The sequence below is a fragment of the Schistocerca americana genome, chromosome 2, assembly GCF_021461395.2.
Source record: "Schistocerca americana isolate TAMUIC-IGC-003095 chromosome 2, iqSchAmer2.1, whole genome shotgun sequence".
Taxonomy (NCBI): Eukaryota; Metazoa; Arthropoda; class Insecta; order Orthoptera; family Acrididae; genus Schistocerca; species Schistocerca americana.
Genome location: NC_060120.1, coordinates 983,535,816 through 983,554,546, shown reverse-complemented (window position 1 = coordinate 983,554,546; position 18,731 = coordinate 983,535,816). Strand labels below are relative to the sequence as shown.

The 18,731-nt window shown below is 42.0% G+C and overlaps 1 protein-coding gene across 1 annotated transcript in view; it reads right to left on the bottom strand.

Annotated features, from left to right (window-relative positions):
- The window catches only part of LOC124596265 (dynein axonemal heavy chain 7), a 1,038,560-nt gene that overhangs the window by 789,239 nt on the left and 230,590 nt on the right, over positions 1-18,731 (bottom strand). The window lies entirely within an intron of this gene.

Here is an 18,731-nt window from a genome sequence, read left to right as displayed (position 1 = left end):
CAGCTTCGCTGGCACTACTACTCTTGGCCCTAACTTCATTTCCCTGCACAGAAGACCATCGTACATATTAAATGGTGGCTGTGTCTGATACAATTTACAATTGTTGTCAGCGTCCTGTAATTCTTGTCATACTGCTAGATCATAACCTATAACTTCTACTTTTGCCAACTTCCTACTCAGAGCATCTGCATTACCGTCCTTCTTCCCAGACTTGTGCACCACCTCTTAGTTGAATTCACTAAGCCCCACATCCCACCTAGCGAGTCTATTGGACGGATCCTTCAACCCCAACAACCACAACAATGCATCATGATCTGTCACTACCCGAAATCCTCTCCCATACAAATAACATTTAAAATATGTGATTCCATAGATTACACTAAGCATCTCCCTCTCTGTTGTTGTGTAATTCCTCTCTGCTGCATTCAACTGCCTAGACGCTACAGGATGTTCTCTCCCATCAGTTTCCTAAGAACACACCCTAATGCTTGACTCGATGCATTGCATGCTACAGTAAATTCCTTTTCAAAATATGGAAACACAAGAACTGGACTTGATGTTAACACTTCTTTCAGTTTGTAAAATGCTTTTGACACTCTTCTGTCCACTCAAATTTCACACCCTTCCGTAACAATCACGTCAATGGATGTACTAAATCTACAAAACCCTTCATGAACTTTCGACAGAAATTGCAAATTCCGACAAATGATTGCACTTCCTTAACTGTTTTCGGCTCCCGAAAATCCCTTACAGCCTGTACCAACCTTGGATCTGTTCACACTCTGTCCTTACTGATGATGACGACTTAAATATTTCACTTCTTCCAATGCAAAATGACACTTCTCCAGGCTCAACATCAAACGAGCTGCCCTTAACCTCATAAAGACTTCCCTTAACTGCTGTCTATGCTGCTCCGTACTTCTTGAAACACTATAATGTCATCCAAATAGACAAGACACTGCCATGGTTTCAAACCCCTGGCATTCTGATTTACTGGTAACAGTCTTCAGGAGTAGAGAAAGCAGTTTTTGGACGATCCTCTGGAGCCACCTCTAACTGATGATAACCACTTGTCAGATCCATCATAGAAAAGTACTGGCACTGTCCTAAGGGACCCAAAGTCTCTGATATGTTTGGAATGTGGTATGCGTCTATTACTGTCTTATTACTGAGGTATCGGTAGTCACAACAGAACCTATATTTCTTAGTTCCGTCTATAGATTTTTTAGGCACAATGACAATGCCCGATCCCCAGCAACTATCACTATGCTCTATAATAACATCCGCAAATCCTCCACAATCAGCTGCAAATACCTCGGTATTCTGTATGGTTTACGGTAAATAGGTGCTTCATTCCCTGTTGGTATCCTATGTTGAACTAATGGATTTGCTGGTAACAGCCCTCATGGAAAAAACAAATCCTTAAATTCCCACAACAAATGCTCTTTTTCTCCTCCTTTTAAATGCTTAACTTTGTTACCCAATGCAGTTCTATCAGCAGTTAGTGGTTGATCATTATCCTACCTCTTGAACACCAGTCTTTGTCATCTGGTACATCCAAATTCTCTACTAAAACTCTTCCCAAATTCGTGTCTACAGCACAAAAATTATCCATGTTCACAGGGACTGCTTGCCCGACTTTTCCCTCTTGTATACATACAATACTATGTTTCACGAAACAACCTAATGGATCCAAAACTTCATTATCCTCCAATGGTTCAATAACACATACCATACTCACAGGTAGACTTCACTCTACACTTACCCAGAGCGACTTTCCGGTGCCACTAGACACACATTCATGCGAATTAAGCCTTAATGCTAAAGTCAGCAGCTCAGTTGGTTAGTTCATTATGTTGAACGCCCCTCACAACAGCTCTGCACTGACAACAGTTTCCCCTAGTTGAAATAACATTCCACCAAGTTCCACAGTTCATTGTCCAAGGTCGATTTTGGAATGATGTTGATGCAAGAAATCTACTCCTAGGATCATGTCGTAGCCCTCGCTTACCCATGGTACTACCTCCATGCATGCATCAAATTGGATCTTCCCTATGCGAAAGTCAACTGCAACGGACCCCAAAGGTTTTACTTCCTTATCCCCCACTCCACGTAACCTATAATGTGGTGTTTCTAACTTCCTTCATCCCATTAAACTATTAGTAGCCACTCACTCTTGCACCCCTGTGTCCAACAAAATCTTAAACTTTTTAATTCCTATGGATCCCCCCCATTGGTGGGGAGGCTTGAGTGTCTCAGCGATACAGATAGCTGTACCGTAGGTGCAACGACAATGGAGGGATATGTGTTGAGAGGCTAGACAAATATGTGGTTCCTGAAGAGGGGCAGCAGCCTTTTCAGTTTCAGGGGCATCAGTCTGGATGATTGACTGACTGACCTGGCCTCGTAACACTAACCAAAACGTCCTTGCTGTGCTGGTACTGCGAACGGCTGAAAGCAAGGGGAAACTACAGCCATAATTTTTCCAAAGGGCATGCAGCTTTACTGAATGGTTAATTGATGATGGCGTCCTCTTGGGTAAAATATTCCAGAGGTAAAATAGTCCCCCATTCGGATCTCCAGGCGGGGACTACTCAAGAGGATGTCGTTATCAGGAGAAAGAAAACTGGCGTTCTATGGATTGGAGCATGGAATGTCAGATCCCTTAATTGGGCAGGTAGGTTAGAAAATTTAAAAACGGAAATGGATAGGTTAAAGTTAGATATAGTGGGACTTAGTGAAGTTCAGTGGCAGGAAAAAAAAAAAAAATAGGAGTGCAGGTAAGCTACTACAAACAGCATAGTGAATGCATTATTGTGGGCAATATAGACAAGAAGCCCACACCTATTACAGTAGTACAAGTTTATATGCCAACTAGCTCTGCAGATGACGAAGAAATTGATGAAATGTGTGATGAGGTAAAGGAAATTATTCAGATAGTGAAGGGAGATGAAAATTGAATAGCCATGGGTGACTGGAACTCGATAGTAGGAAAAGGAAGAGAAGGAAACGTAGTAGGTGAATATGGATTGGGGGTAAGAAATGAAAGAGGAAGCCGCCTGGTAGAATTTTGCACAGCGCATAACTTGATCATAGCTAACACTTGGTTCAAGAATCATAAAAGAAGGTTGTATACATGGAAGAATCCTGGAGATACTAGAAGGTATCAGATAGATTATATAATGGTAAGACAGAGATTTAGGAACCAGGTTTTAAATTGTAAGACATTTCCAGGGTCAGATGTGGACTCTGACCACAATCTATTGGTTATGAACTGTAGATTAAAACTGAAGAAACTGCAAAAAGGTGGGAATTTAAGGAGATGGGACCTGGATAAACTGACTAAACCAGAGGTTGTAGAGAGTTTCAGGGAGAGCATAAGCGAACAATTGACAGGAATGTGGGAAAGAAGTACAGTAGAAGAAGAATGGGTGGCTCTGAGGGATGAAGTAGTGAAGGCAGCAAAGGCTCAAGTAGGTAAAAAGACGAGGGCTAGTAGAAATCCTTGGGTAACAGAAGAAATATTGAATTTAATTGATGAAAGGAGGAAACATAAAAATGCAGGAAATGAAGCAGGCAAAAAGAAATACAAACGTCTCAAAAATGAGATCGACAGAAAGTGCAAAATGGCTAAGCAGGGATGGCTAGAGGACAAATGTCAGGATGTAGAGGCTTATCTCACTAGGGATAAGATAGATACTGCCTACAGGAAAATTTAATTTTCCTTTGGAGAAAAGAGAGCCACTTGTATGAATATCAAGAGCTCAGATGGAAACCCAGTTCTAAGCAAAGAACGGAAAGCAGAGAAGTGGAAATAGTACACAGAGGGTCTATACAAGGGTGATGTTCTTGAGGACAATATTATAGAAAAGGTAGAGAAAGTAGATGATGATGAAATAGAAGATATGATACTGCATGAAGAGTTTGACAGAGCACTGAAGGACCTAAGTGGAAACAAGGCCCCGGGAGTAGACAACATTCCATTAGAACTACTGACAGCCTTGGGAGAGCCAGTCCTGACAAAACTCTACCATCTGGTGAGCAAGATGTATGAGACAGGCATTGAAATTAAACGGGAGCTTCCATAGGTGGTCTTGGGCCCCCTCTGCCGTTTAACGATTGTCCACCTCTACTATCTCCACTTCTCCATCCTCCATGCTGCTGATTTCCACCTCTTCCTCTATTCCTCAGTGACTGGGAACAGTGCCTTTACACATGTCCCGTACGACCACACTCATAAAATTTTATACCCACTGTAAACACTGTTTGTCTATCATGTACCCCCACTGCCAAGTCTATTTCCTCACATTGGATTGCCAGCTGAATGGCTGAATACAAATCTTATGGAGTCCCTTCACGCACTTTCCGTGCCATATGTGACAGTAACCCCCTAATAAATACATCAAGTGCCCTTTGCTCAGCCTCCTGCAACAGAACACCATTTGCTTCATCACTCTGACCCAACTCGTAAGTATAATTGTTAATTTCTCTTATTCTGTCCACAAATTTCTCTACTGTATCCCCCTGCCTCTTTGTCATTGTACTCAACCTCTCCCTAAAGTACCGAGCGCTATTCTGTTTGTTGTACCTCTGTAAAAGCCCCTCATTCAACTGCTTAAACTGTGCTGCCTTCCTTAAGGCCTGAGAACACCTTAAATATGTCTTCGCTTTACCTGTTAATCTAATCTTGGCTACACGTTAACAACTGTTCATCAGTTCCAACCATTCATCGCAGATGAAGTTTCCAAGTCCTCCACAAATGAATGCACATCCTCAGATGCCTTGCCAGAAAACGGAATAATCAAACTCGCGGCAGCTGGATCAGTCTCCTAGGCAACAATGACTGATCACATGTTTCCCCCTCACTCCTAGATGTTAATTCACTTCTCAGCTGTGTATTGTCCATTGTTAATTGTGCTACCTTTTCTAACAAAATCCATACCGCTTCTAGTTCTGACACACCTTGCGTCCTTGACTCTGCCATTGTGTTGCCTTCGTTCCCAATTAGTCCCACTTCCAGCTCAGTATCTCATCTTCAGTTTTAGGAGGAGATAAATAAAGCATCATACTCAACCCAATACAAAAGTAATTAAATGCCATGAAAGAAAAAAAAATCTTACTGACCCACCTAGGTTGTGCCAGTGGGCCGCTTCTGCCTGTAACTTGCGCCATGTAAACCACTGCATTTACTCTTTTCTGTGGTTCAATGGCCCTGTGGGCTCCATTCTACTTTGCAACCACTGGTCAGCATAACTCACTGTCAACAGGCCCGCACCTAGCAGTAACTTGTGCGCTCAGAAATAGTGCACCATATCTAACTTTTTCCTATCTTAAACGGTGGTGCCGCTACAGCTGATATACCATAGTCGGATGCATCTGTTGAAACCGGATGGTGTAATACGGGTAATTCGACCAGTGCTCTTTTTATATTTTCAAACGCATCATTGGCATCTTGGTCCCAAATCCATGGTATCCCCTTCCTTAATAAATGTAAAAGTCTTGGGACATTCAGCTTCTGACTTCGTGTATATTGTCTATAGTACCCAGCCATTCCAATAAATCCCTTCAATTGTCTTATGTTTTTAGGGAGTGGACACTCCTTAATGGTTTTTATACATTCCAGATCTGGTCTAATTCCCTGCACTCCTATGATATGCCATAAAAATGTAAGCCCTTGCCTTGAAAAGTGTGATTTAGACAATTTTACAGTAATACCTTTTTCTTTAAACCTTTTCAGAGTTTTACTCAAGGTCAGGCAGTGCTATTCCCAGGTAGATGAGATTACTAGTATGTCATCTAAATATATTATTAAACCCTTCCTAATGCCTCATCCAGTGCATGTATAAACACGGATACTGAGATATTTGGTCCAAATGGTAACACATGAAAATGATACAATTTCTCATCAAATAGGAATGTTGTATATTTATTTGATTCAGGATGTAACCGAATTTGCCAGTATCCATCAGACAGGTCCATTGTGCTAAAATACTTTGCTTTCTTAAATTTGGACAGTAATTCTTCAAAGTTAATGGGTCTGTTTTGTTCCATCTCAATATGCTTATTCAAAGTACGCATGTCTAGTACCAACAGCACACCTCTTGTAGCCTTTTTTACTACTACCAGGGGGTTATTCATAATGCATGAGCTACATTCTGTTATGTTATTGTCAATCATTTTGTGCATTTCTTCCTTAACTGCTTCTTTTAAACTTACTGGTATTGGATAAGGCTTACAGAAAAATGGAGTACCATCTTTGATTTTAAATTTACATACATAGTCACTAATACTACCCGGACAATCAGAAAATACCATTTCATATTCCAATAGAATTTTAGATAAATCTAATTTTTCATCATTGGTTAACATTGAGGAATCATTTACTTTATTTTGTATGTCAGCACAGTGTGGTATATGACTCACATTTTCGCTGGTGACAATCTCGCTGTAGCAGTTAATCTCAGACATCGACTCTCAGTTGTTTGTTTACCAATATGGCTGTCTGTCACAAACTTTACAGAGTATTTGTAGTCACCTTTTCCAAAATAAAGAAAATTCTCCTCAAAATTCAATATGATGTTAAATTCTGATAGCTAGTCTAGGCCAAATAACATATCCCTATTGTTATTTTCTACTACTAAAAGTGTCTCATGAAATGGGATATTCCCAATGTTGGCAGTTCACCTGGGTCTCATGTTTTACAACTTTGCGCTTTGTTCCAGTAATACCAACTATGTACACTCCCGTTACTGGTAATATTGGTAAGTGATATTTAATTCATAATGTGTTAAAGAAAGCGCTAAAAATAAGTGACACTTCACTCCTGGAATCTATAAGTATGTTAACTTCAAAATCCTCCACTTTTCCTATTATTATTGGTTGTGTATTAATGGTAGTTAAGCTCGGTTCTTCCAGTAACAAACATTCTTTGATTGGTATTTTATGCATGAAATTAACATACCTATTATAAGCCAGGCTTCCTAATGTATTTCTACGACCTGGGACCTGGCCCTGGATCCAGATTACACTATGTTTTCCTCATTATTGGTGATCACTGGTTGGTTACCAAATCAGGGTATTACATTACCATTTTGTACTCTTTTACTACTTGGTACCAATTCTTGCAAAGTAACTGGATCTAAATTCGGAGGAGGATGCTTTTTCTGATAATCTTCGTTACCCTTATTCCGGTTTCACTGGTGTACTCTAGCTAAGTTGGCCTCATGTCTCTCTTGCTATTGTTGTTATTACTACCTCTTCTGAAATTCCGATTTTGATTTAGAATTACTTTCTCATTGCAGCCTTTAAGGCAGCAAGTTTGTCTACAAAGGATAATAATTCTCCTACGGTTTTCCATCCGCTACATAATATATCCTTCATTGCATAAATGGTTAAACCTCTTATTAAAATTCGCACCAACACTTCTTCCTCCATGGGCTTATCTAAGTACTTCATTCTCGTTAAATGCCAGTCAAAATATTTTTGCATTGTATCCCACAAATTGTTGTAATATTTTGGGTCCCACAAGTCAGATATTAGTTTTTCCTGGGCACCTACTGACCAATACTCCTCCTTAAACTTTTTCTGGAAGTCTGCCCAAGACGAAAAATTCTCTATGTTCACTGTGCCCCACTCTGAAGCTTCTCCTAAAAGGTACCCCAACACAAATTCAATCTTTTTTGAATCTTTCCAAGTTTTGGGCAAGGCTTGATTGAACGTTTCAAAACATGAGTAGGGTGTACTTCCTCAGCCGGCTTAAACTTAGGGAACTGTCTAGATAACCCTGAATTTGCTCCTCATTGTGAATATGTCATTACTTCACTAGTTAACACTACGTTGTGGGAAGTCAATCTACTTTCTCCTGCATAAGTTTGAATTCTTTCCAAAGTTCATCTACATTTCTCTTTGGTATTACTAAGTTCAGAATATAAAACTGGAGACACGACGTTGGAAGACACTCTCACGGCAACTTTTTTATCACCTCTTCTACTTGTTCCTCCATGACTGCTTGTATTTATTGTGTCTGATGTTGCTAGTTTCTCTTTAAAAATCCTTTCCACATTATCAACTCGAGTGTTAATGCCTGCAATTTGTGATTGGAGTATAGGAATTGGCTTGTCCTGTTTCTCAACACTTTCCCCTAAATTGTGTAGTCTCTGCTTTACCACATCAAATGTAAAATTACATATTCTTTGAAATGATTCTAATTTTTTACTAAATTCAGAATCTACATTATTACATTTATCTTCAATATCAAATTCTAGTTTTTTAGCTAAGTCCTGAAATCGGTTACTCTGGGTCTGACTAAAGTCAGTGAACAGCTGGTTTACATGGATACTCAAGGAACTGCTTAATTCATTCATTAAATCTAATTGCAAACTCTCCACTTTATCATTTAAGGCATTGAACTTAGCATTTAAAACCTCACCCTGTGCTTCTAGTTTTTCACTTAAAGTAGCACTTAGTTCATTTCTTATAGCAGCTGAATCTGTCTTCTGTTCATCTAATCCATCATTTAACTGAGTATTTACTGCATCTTAAGACTTATTTCTTGTCTTAAAGTGGCTGAATTTGCACTCTGTGTATCTAATTTTTCACTTAAAGTTGCAATTTGAGCATTCGCAGCTGCACTTTCATCATCTAATCTAGCATTTAGTTGAGTATTCATTGAGTCTAATTGAAGACAGTGCTTTAATTAAATTTGTTACCTCAGTCCAGCCTGGCATTTCTTTTGTCACTGTCATGGCCATGGCTGGTACTGATGTTTCCCCAGTTTTTTGAGTATTATCCATATATTTCTTACTTCTAGAATGAGTTATCATTTAAAAAATTTCAGCTCTGAGTATAATAACTATACTAACAGCCTATTATTGAACAGTGTCCTTAACTTTGCTCTCAATTACTTGTCTTTCACTCACACAGTTAGAGTTTTAGGCTGCATTGGTGAGCAGGTGTGGAATCAGCGCCGGTGAACAGCATGGGCACCAACAGCATCAAAGGTTGGTTTCAGCATCGGTGTCAGTGAACGGATTTGTAGTCAGCACCGGTGAGCAGCAGCTAGTGTCATTGGCGTCGGTTGCTAGTTACGGGGTCCTCGCCCCTGCAATGTGTGTGAGGGCTGCTTACTCTCCACACTGGATCTTCCGTCATAGAATAGATTTCATTGTAACTCTTCTTAGTCTACACTGTTGAGATCTTCCTTGTGTCTTTTCTTGTATGGTATTTATTAATTTTCACCCTTTTATACCGTTTATGCAGAATCCAACTCTGTGAAACAATTTCCCTGCCTTGTTACTATTGGTTGCTATAGCAACTCACAATATCTTTTCATTTTGATTTCATTTGAAAATTCCTCTTTCTTCAAGTCCTGATCACCTCAGTCGCTACGTTCTAATGGTTTTGGTGACAAGAAAAGCGGTGCAAAACTGGACTGCGAACTACACACTTCTCTTACTACAGTTGATTTACTTGAAACGTTTAGCCGATCCTCTTCTCTGGATATGTGGCTGTGTCGATCTCCATAACTTCTTCTCCAAAGAAATAATGCTCGTGAGAGGAACCAAAAAATTCCTATCCCTCTCACTTGAAATAACTCGGTACTCTCATACTTTCAGTTCAGTTCAGGTGGTTTTTCCTTTCCACAAGTTTCATATAAGCATACAAACTCTTGCCAGTCAACTACATCGATACCCATTAGATACAATTAAATATAATCACAACTGCCTGGGTTTAACAACCAAATAATTTATAGACTCCCATGTGTCTTGCTTCGTTCAGAGCCAAGACATGAAGTAAGTTAAAAGTCTATAGTCAAATGTTCATTTTTCTTTTATTTCCAACAATCACATTCTCTAACACAGCAAAGAATAGCATTTAATTACTTCATGTCCTCTCACACAGTGTCTGTGGCTCCTGTGGCAAACACTTGTCAGCATCGTTCGACTGCCCCGCTTATCGTCTTCTCATTACAGCCTGCACACAGAAACCGGCAGCGCAGTAGGTACGTTTCCGCACTCTTACTTACTTTTAAAATATCGGGTGTTCAAGATGGTGGAAGGCTGAGTGTCTCTAGAATTTACACCGAAATTCTCGAGTCACTAAAAAGTGAAGAGAGAAGAATTCAATCACTGAACAAGATCTTGGTCAAGATACTTCCAATAAAGCTACATTCTAAGAATTTAAAAAGGTTTTCATTCCATGGTTGACCACCTTCCAATAACAAAATTTAGCTGTTGCTAAAATTCTGCAACAAAAACTGAATGCAATGTATTTTGTTGCCGTCATGCATTAATCTTTTCTGTGGAAGCCACAAGCTGATGTTACCAACTACCCTATTAGCTATATCATTTATATTACATTCAACATCTATTGCAATGACACCTGTGTCATCTGCATTTTTTTGGTGGCACCTCATTGATACACATCAAGAAAAGCAATGGACCCAGAACAGAACTCTTTAACACCCCCACTTTACGTGACACTAGCCAGATTCAAACCTCTTCAATGTTGATTGACACTGGAGGACAACCTTTTGGTTCCTATTTTCCAGATATGAAATGAACCATTTTTCCCTAATCCCATAATGTTCCAATTTATGCAGAAGTATTGTATAACCCACATAATCAAATGCTTTTGTTCAATCAAAAAAAATACCTACTGTCCTCGACTGACCACTTAGTCCTGCTAGTGCCTCACACAAAAAAAGAATAAACACCATTTTCTTTCCATACTTCTGAAACCAAACTGAGAACCTGGCAGCAAATTACGTATTCTGAGACGTAATTTTTCTCACACTCTACATATAACCTAAAAAATAATCTATGAAGCCATTGTCTATGATCATGCTGCTGCTACCAAGTACTCTAGTAGGGACGTATACTGTCTGTATAAGGTAGAGCAATTCCAGTAAATCCTTTAACATTCTTTTTTCTGGAGAATCAGACAGAAAGTTTATACAAAAGCCCCATACAAAATCATACTCATGGTTTTCTTAAGAACAGAGGCTAGCACAGCATCAAGTCTGGAGAGGAAAAACCTGAAGTGTGAACTGGAGGATCTGTAGAAGCCCATATGAAAAGATTTTTTCCTGAAAATTCAAACTGTTCTGCATAACCTTCAAATATTAGATCTTCACAGTGTTTCGACATGTCAACTTTTTTGAATGAGATGTTACGTTACATAAACGGACACTCCGTCCCACAATTAATGCCTTATGTAAAAATCAGATATAATGTTCCCCTCACAGAAGCATAAACAATGCTCAGATATACAAATAATCTCAATATCAATTTAATCAAAGAATTGAAAATCCAGGATGGAATGTAACAATATTATGAGAAGGAAAGTCTGCTACTCACCATACAGCAGAGATGGTGAGTCGCAGATAGGCGCAACGAAAAGGTTTTCACACTTAAAGCTTTTGACCAATGGCCTTTGTCAACAATAGACACATGTACGCATGCGCATGCGTGCACACACACACACACACACACACACACACACACACACACACACACACACACACACACGACTGCAGTCTCAGGCAAATGAAACTGCACTAAATTGTATCGCCACCCACTATTACTTCTCCTTTGAAGGCATTACCTGCAAACAAATCCAAGATACAGCTGCAGGCACCTGCATGGCACCATCCTAAACCAACCTATTCATGGACCATATAGAGGTATCCTTCCTAAACACCCAAAAGCCTAAACGCCAACCTGGTTTAGGTTCATTGATCACATCATTGCTATCTGGATATAAGGTGAGACACCTATCCACATTCCTCCACAACAACAACAACTTCTCCCCCATTTGCTTCACCTGGTCATACTCAAACCAACAAGCCACCTTAATAGTGCTGACCTCCACCTCAAAGATGGCTATATCAGCCCTCAATCCATATCAAACCTACTAACCACCAGCAATACCTCCACTTCAACAGCTGCCACCCATTCCATACCATGAAGTCCCTTCCGTACAGCCTAGTCACCTGTGATAGTCACACCTGCAGTGACGAGCAGTCCCTCTCGAAATATACCGAGGGTCTCACTGAAGCCTTCACTGACCATAAGTATCCTCCAAACCATGTACAAAAACAAATCTTCCATGCCTTATCTTTCCAGTCTCCCACCACCTCCCCTAAGTCCCACCATCCGACCACAGAGGAGCATTCCCCTCGAACCTCAGTACCACCCGGGACTGGAGCAACTGAATTACTCTCTCTGCCAGGGCTTTGATTACCTCTCATCGTGCCCTGAAATGAGAAATGTCCTGTCCACTATCCTTCCCACCCCTCCCACAGAGGTATTCCACTGTCTTCCGAATCTACTCAGTATACTTGTCCATCCTTACATAACCCTTGTTTCCAATTCCTTGCCTCCTGGGCCATACCCCTGTGAAACAGACCTACATGCAAGACCTGTCCCATACACCCTCCCACCAACACCTACTCCAGTCTGGTCACTAACATCACCTATCCCATCAAAGGCAGGGCTACCTGTGAAACCATTCATATGGTCTACAAGCTAAGCTGCAACCACTGTGCTGCATTCTATGTAGGCATGACAACCAACAAGCTGTCTGTCCACATGAATGGCCACCAACAAACTGTGGCCAAGAAACAAGTGGACCACCCTGTTCCTGAACACACTGCCAAATATTATCTCCTTCATTTCAAAGACTCCTTCACGGCCTGTGCCATACGGATCCTTCCCACCAACACCAGCTTTCCTGAATTGCGCAGGTGGGAACTTTCACTTGCAATACATCATACGTTCCTGTAACCATCCTGGCTTCAACCTTTGTTAGTCACCGTCCTCATCCATCCAGCCCTTTTCTTGCTTCCATTCCAGCACTACACAGCTGTCATTCCACCACCGCACCCAGTATTTTTTATTTATTTTATTTCATTTTTTTATTATTTATTTCTCTCTATTTCTCTCCTTTTCTGCTACTTGCCCCACCCCCCCCCCCTTTCCCCACCTCTCCCCTGCTCACCACCCAATCTGCAGCACTTCACTGTCCGCCACCCCCACCATACTATCGCTCCCCCTCCCTGCCCCAGCCTCCTCCTTTCCCTCATCCAGTCACCACTCCCATCATGCACTGGTGCTGCTGCTTGCACTGTGATTTCAGTTGCCTGAGACTGCAGTCGTGTGTGCGTGTGTGTGTGTGTGTTTGTGTGTGTGTGTGTATTGTTGACAAAGGCCATTGGCCAAAAGCATTAAGTGTGAAATATCTTTTTGTTGTGCCTATCTGCGACTCAGCATCTCCACTATATGGAAAATAAGTTGCAGACAAGATATGCACTAGAGAAAAAGGTATGTATATCCAGGCCTTTGCCCCTGATACACAGCAGGACATTTGATGCTCATTATATCTCAGCAATGATGATTCATCAAAGGCATTACATATTTTCAAAAAATGAAAAATCCAGGAAGGAATTAACGAATTTAGGAACAGGATAGTTGCTACTCACCATATAGTGGAGATGCTGAATCGCAGATAGGCACAACAAAAAGACTATATGAAAGTGAGCTTTCAGCCAACAAGTCCTCCATCAAAAATATGCATGTACACACACACACACACACACACACACACATATACAAATGCAACTTACACGCACATGATCCCAGTCTCAGGCAGCTGAGCTAGACTGTGAGCAGCAGCACGTCATTGGAGAGGCAACCAGGTTGTGGGAGTAGGAGGAGGCTGAGGCAAGGAGGGGGAGGGATAGCAAGGTAGGGATAGGGGACAGTAAAGTGCTGCTTGCAGGAGGGAGCAGGATCAGGTGGAGAAAGGGTAGGCATCTAGGTGCAGATGGAAGGTCAGACGATGGACAGGCGAGGGGGGAGGAGGGGGTAGCAGAAAAGGCAAGAAATAAAAAGACTGGGTGCATTGATGAAATAGAGAGCTGTGTAGTGCTGGAATGGGAACAGGGAAGGGCTAAATGGGTAAGAACAAGGACTAACGAAGGTTGGGACCAGGAGGGTTATGGGAATGTAGGATATATTGAAGTGGGAGTTCCCGCCTGTGCAATTCAGAAAAGTTGGTGTTGGTGGGAAGAACCCAGATGGCACTAGCTGTGAAGCAGTCATTTTGTTGGTGGTCACTTATGCTGACAGACAACTTGTTGGTTGTCATGCCCACATACAATGCAGCACAGTGATTGCCATTTAACTTTTAGATCATATGACTGGTTTCACAGGTAACCATGCTTCTGATGGGATAGGTGGTGTTTGTGACCGGACTGGAGTAGGTGGTGGTGGTGGGAGGGCATATGGGACTGGTCTTGCACCTAGGTCATATTACAGGGATATGAGACATGAGGCAAGGGATTTGGAGCAGGGGTTGTGTAGGGATGGATGAAAATACTGTGTAGGTTTGGTGGGTTCCCGAATACCACTGTGGAAGGGGTGTGAAGGGTAGTGGGTAGGATGTTTCTCTTTTCAGTCCTGAGGGGAATGCTCCTCTGTTGCTGGACAGAGGGACTTTTTGGTGGGCTGATGGGTGACTAGAAAGATAGGGCACAGGAGATCTGTTTCTGTGCAGGAATGGGAAGGTAATTATGATCTGTCAAGGCCTCAGTGAGACCCTTTGTATATTTTGAGAAGGACTGCTCATCGCTATAGATGTGATGACCACAAGTTGCTAGGCTGTATGGAAGGGGCTTCTTGGTATGGAATGAGTGGCCACTGTTGAAGTGGAGGTATTGCTGCCGGTTGGCAGATTTTATATGGACAGAGGTACTGCCATTTTTAAGGTAGTAAAGTACTGCCAGCTTGAAGGTGGAGGCCAACATCAAGGAATGTGGCTTGTTGGATTGAGTAGTACCAAGTGAAGCAAATGGAGGAGAAGGTGTTGAGGTTCGGGAGGCATATGGATAAGGTCTCCTCACCCTCAATCCAGATCATGAAGATACCATTACTGAATCTGAACCAGATTATACGTTTGGGACTCTGCGGTGTCTAGGAAGGCTTCTTCTAGATGGCCCAAGAATAGGTTGGCATTGGATGGTGCCATGCAGGTGCACATAGCTGTACCTTGGATCCTTGGATTTGTTTGTTGGTAATGCCTTCAAAGGAGAAGTAATTGTGGGTGAGGATATATTTGGTCATGGTGATTAGGAACGAGGTTATTGGTTTGGAATCCATCAGCCATTGGGAAGGATGGTGTTCTATAGTGGTAAGGCCACGGGTGTTAGGGATGTTATTGTAAATGGAAGTGGCATCAATAGTGATGAGCAGGGCACTGTATGGTAAAGGAACAGGGAATGTAGAGTGTCAAAAAGGAAATGGTTGGTATCTTTTATACAGGATGGTTGGTAGGAACTAGAGCAATATACACAATGCCACCTCGAAAAACTCTATACCCTGCTCACTCCCTCCTCCCACCTTGAACTACCACTATCCACCACTTCTACAATCTCCAAACCTCCTCCATGTCCCCTAATAGCTGAAAAACGATATCTCACAGACCTACTATATTTATTTCCACCCTCAAAGACTCCCTCACACTGCCACACAGAATCCAGAACCTAAACAGGTCCAAAACGCAGTTATGAACCTCATCTACAAAAGCCTTAGCCCCACAGATGTATCAGTCCTTTCCAAAGGTCTCACCTTTTGTTCCACTCTGAAATTCAGTCATGCAGGATTTGTTAAAGACCTTTTCTCCTTCTCTCAGCCCCTACAGTGGAAACATTTTTTCATCAGCAATTCTGCCAATCAGGCTCAACCAGACCAATGTTGAACCCTGCCTGACTCGTTCACTTCTTCATCCATCCCTGATCCATCCCCACTGCCCCCTGATCACCCCATAATCTCTTAACATCGAATCTTGCCACACCACCAGTCCCCAAACTCTTCAACATGCAAACTAACCTTACATCTGCAGAAAGAGCTGCAACCCATCACCTAAAAACTGATCCTGACCTTATAATCCTACCTGCTACAAAGGTTCCACCACTGTTGTTCTGAATCACCATCCATCAGCTTCATCCACCTATAAACCCTGCCACAGTGACCCCATTCCAGAAACCCAGCATGATCTCCAGTCTCTCCTAAAATCCTTAACCCCACGCCAGAACCTCTCCCCAGAGTTCATCTCTACCTTACCCACAGCACTCCCCATCCGTCCTAAAATCCATAAAACCAATCACCCAGAATGCCCCACTGTGGCCGGTTACAGGGCCTCCACTGAGAGAACCTCTGCTCTCGCACACCAGCACCTTCAGCCTATTACCACAACCTATCCTCCTAAATAAAAGATACCAACCATTTCCTCCAGTGGCTCTCCACAGTTCCTGTTCCTTTACCAAACAGTGCCCGGCTCGTCACTAATGATGTCTCCTCCCTTTACATTAACATGCCTAATGCTCATAGCCTTACCACTAATGAACACTACCTTTTTCAGCACACTACAGATTCCAAACCAATAATCTCCTTCCTAGACACCACGACCAACTATATCTTCACCCACTATTACTTCTCCTTTGAAGGCATTACCTGCAAACAAATCCAAGATACAGCTGCGGGCAACTGCACATCACCAGGTCAGATTCATTTATGACATTTTCAGTATTTGGATCAATGGGAGGACACACTATCCACTTTCCCCAAGAACATCAATATGTTCTCGTCAATTTGCTTCACTTGGTCCTACTCAACCCAACAAGCCACCTTCCTTGATGTTAACCTCCATTCAAAGATGGATACATCAGTACCTCTGTCCATATCAAACTTACCAGCCACCAGCAATATCCCCAGTTCAACAGCTGCCACCCATTCCACACCAAGAAGTACCTTCCTTACAGCCTAGCTATGTGTGGTCATTACATCTATAGCGAAGAACAGTCCCTCTCACAAGATACCTAGGGTCTCACTGAGTCCTTCATAGACTGTAATTACACTCCCTACCTTGTACAAAAACAGATCTCCCTTGCCATATCTCTCCAGTCATATGACCTACAAGTTAAGCTGCAACCACTGTGCTGCATGTGGGCATGACAACCAACAAGCTGTCTGTCTGTATGTATCGTCATCGACAAACTGTGGTCAAGAAACAGGCGGACCACCCAACACGATGTTCTACATTTCAATGACTGCTTCGCAGCCTGTGCCATCTAGATTCTTCTCATCAACACCAGCTTTTCTGAAATGCACAGATGGGAACTCCCCTTTAAGATATCCCACATTCCAGTAACCCCCTTGTCTCAACTTTCATTCAACTTGCCTGTTTCCTGGTCCCATTCCAGCACTACACAGTCCTCTATTCCACCAACACATGCAGTCTTTTTATTTTTCTCCTTTACTGTTATCCCCTCCTCCCCACTCCCCTGTCCTCTGTCCAACTTCCCAATTGCACCTGAATGCCCACCCTTTTCTCTCATCCCTGCTCACTCCCACAAGCAGCACTTTACTGTCCTCCACCCCTACCTTGCTATCCCTCCCCCTCCTTCCCTTAGCCTCCTCCTACCCCCACAACCCGGGGCGTCTCCCATGATGTGCTGCTGCTCGCAGTCCAGTTTCAGCTGTCAGAGACTTGGTCATGAGCGTGAGAGTTGCATTTGTAGGTGTGTGTGTGTGTGTGTGTGTGTGTGTGTGTGTGTGTGTGTGTGTGTGTGTGTGTGTGTGTGTGTATGTGCTGTCTATTCTCGACAAAGGCCTTGTTGACCAAAAGCTCACTTTCCTACAGTATTTTGTTGTGCTTATCTGTAACTCAGTGTCTCCACTATATGGTGGGTAGCAACTATACTTTTCATAATGGAATTTCATATTTCTACTCACCATATAGCAGAGATGTTGAATCGCAAACAGGCACAACAAAAAGACTGTCAAACAAGTAAGCTTTTGGCCAAAAAGGCCTTCTTCTGAATTACACAAAAAAACACACACACACATCCAAAAGCAACTCACATATACACATGACCATTATCTCTCCGAATGGGGAAAAAAGATTAAACTGGTGGAGTAGGCCAGTAGTAAAAGACGAAAATCAACTGAAATCAACGTAAAAACAAGAGATCAATAAAAATATAAATAAAGACACTGTAATACGGTTTGCAGGTCTGTGTGTGGATATGTGTGAAGGGGGGACAGAAAAGTAACTAGATTAGGTGACGTTTGTATGTGAGAACTGGAATAAGAGAGGAGAAGGAGTGGGGGGTGGAGAGGACTTGGTAGGTCAAGGTACAAGTTCATGTGGCACAGGAAGGTATGGAAACTATCACATGAAAATACATGACAGTGGTGCAAGGAGCGTGATCAAATTGTAGGTTTAGGCTTAACAATATAGGTGAGAGTAACGCAGGGCATGAAATGCTGCATCAACAATTAGCGTGGTCTTGTAGCCATGTGTTGTGCGTGGGCAAGATGGTTGATATAGTGTAACTTATAAGTAAGACCATGTGATGTGGTTTGAATGGTGGCAGACATGTATGTGTGAGCTGAGCTCATGTGTGTGTGTGTGTGTGTGTGTGTGTGTGTGTGTGTGTGTGTGTGTATGTGTAAGTCGTCCAATTCGAAAGAAGGTCTTTTTAACTGAATGCTTACTTTTTTGACAGTCTTTTTGTTCCACCTATCTGTAACACAACATCTGTGCTATATTATTTTTAATATTGCATTACTCCATCCTGGATTTTCTGTTGTTTGATTTTGAATTATACGACTCAGTACACAGTTTCAGGTTTTAAGAGCTATTACATGTGAATTATGTAAAGTAGATCT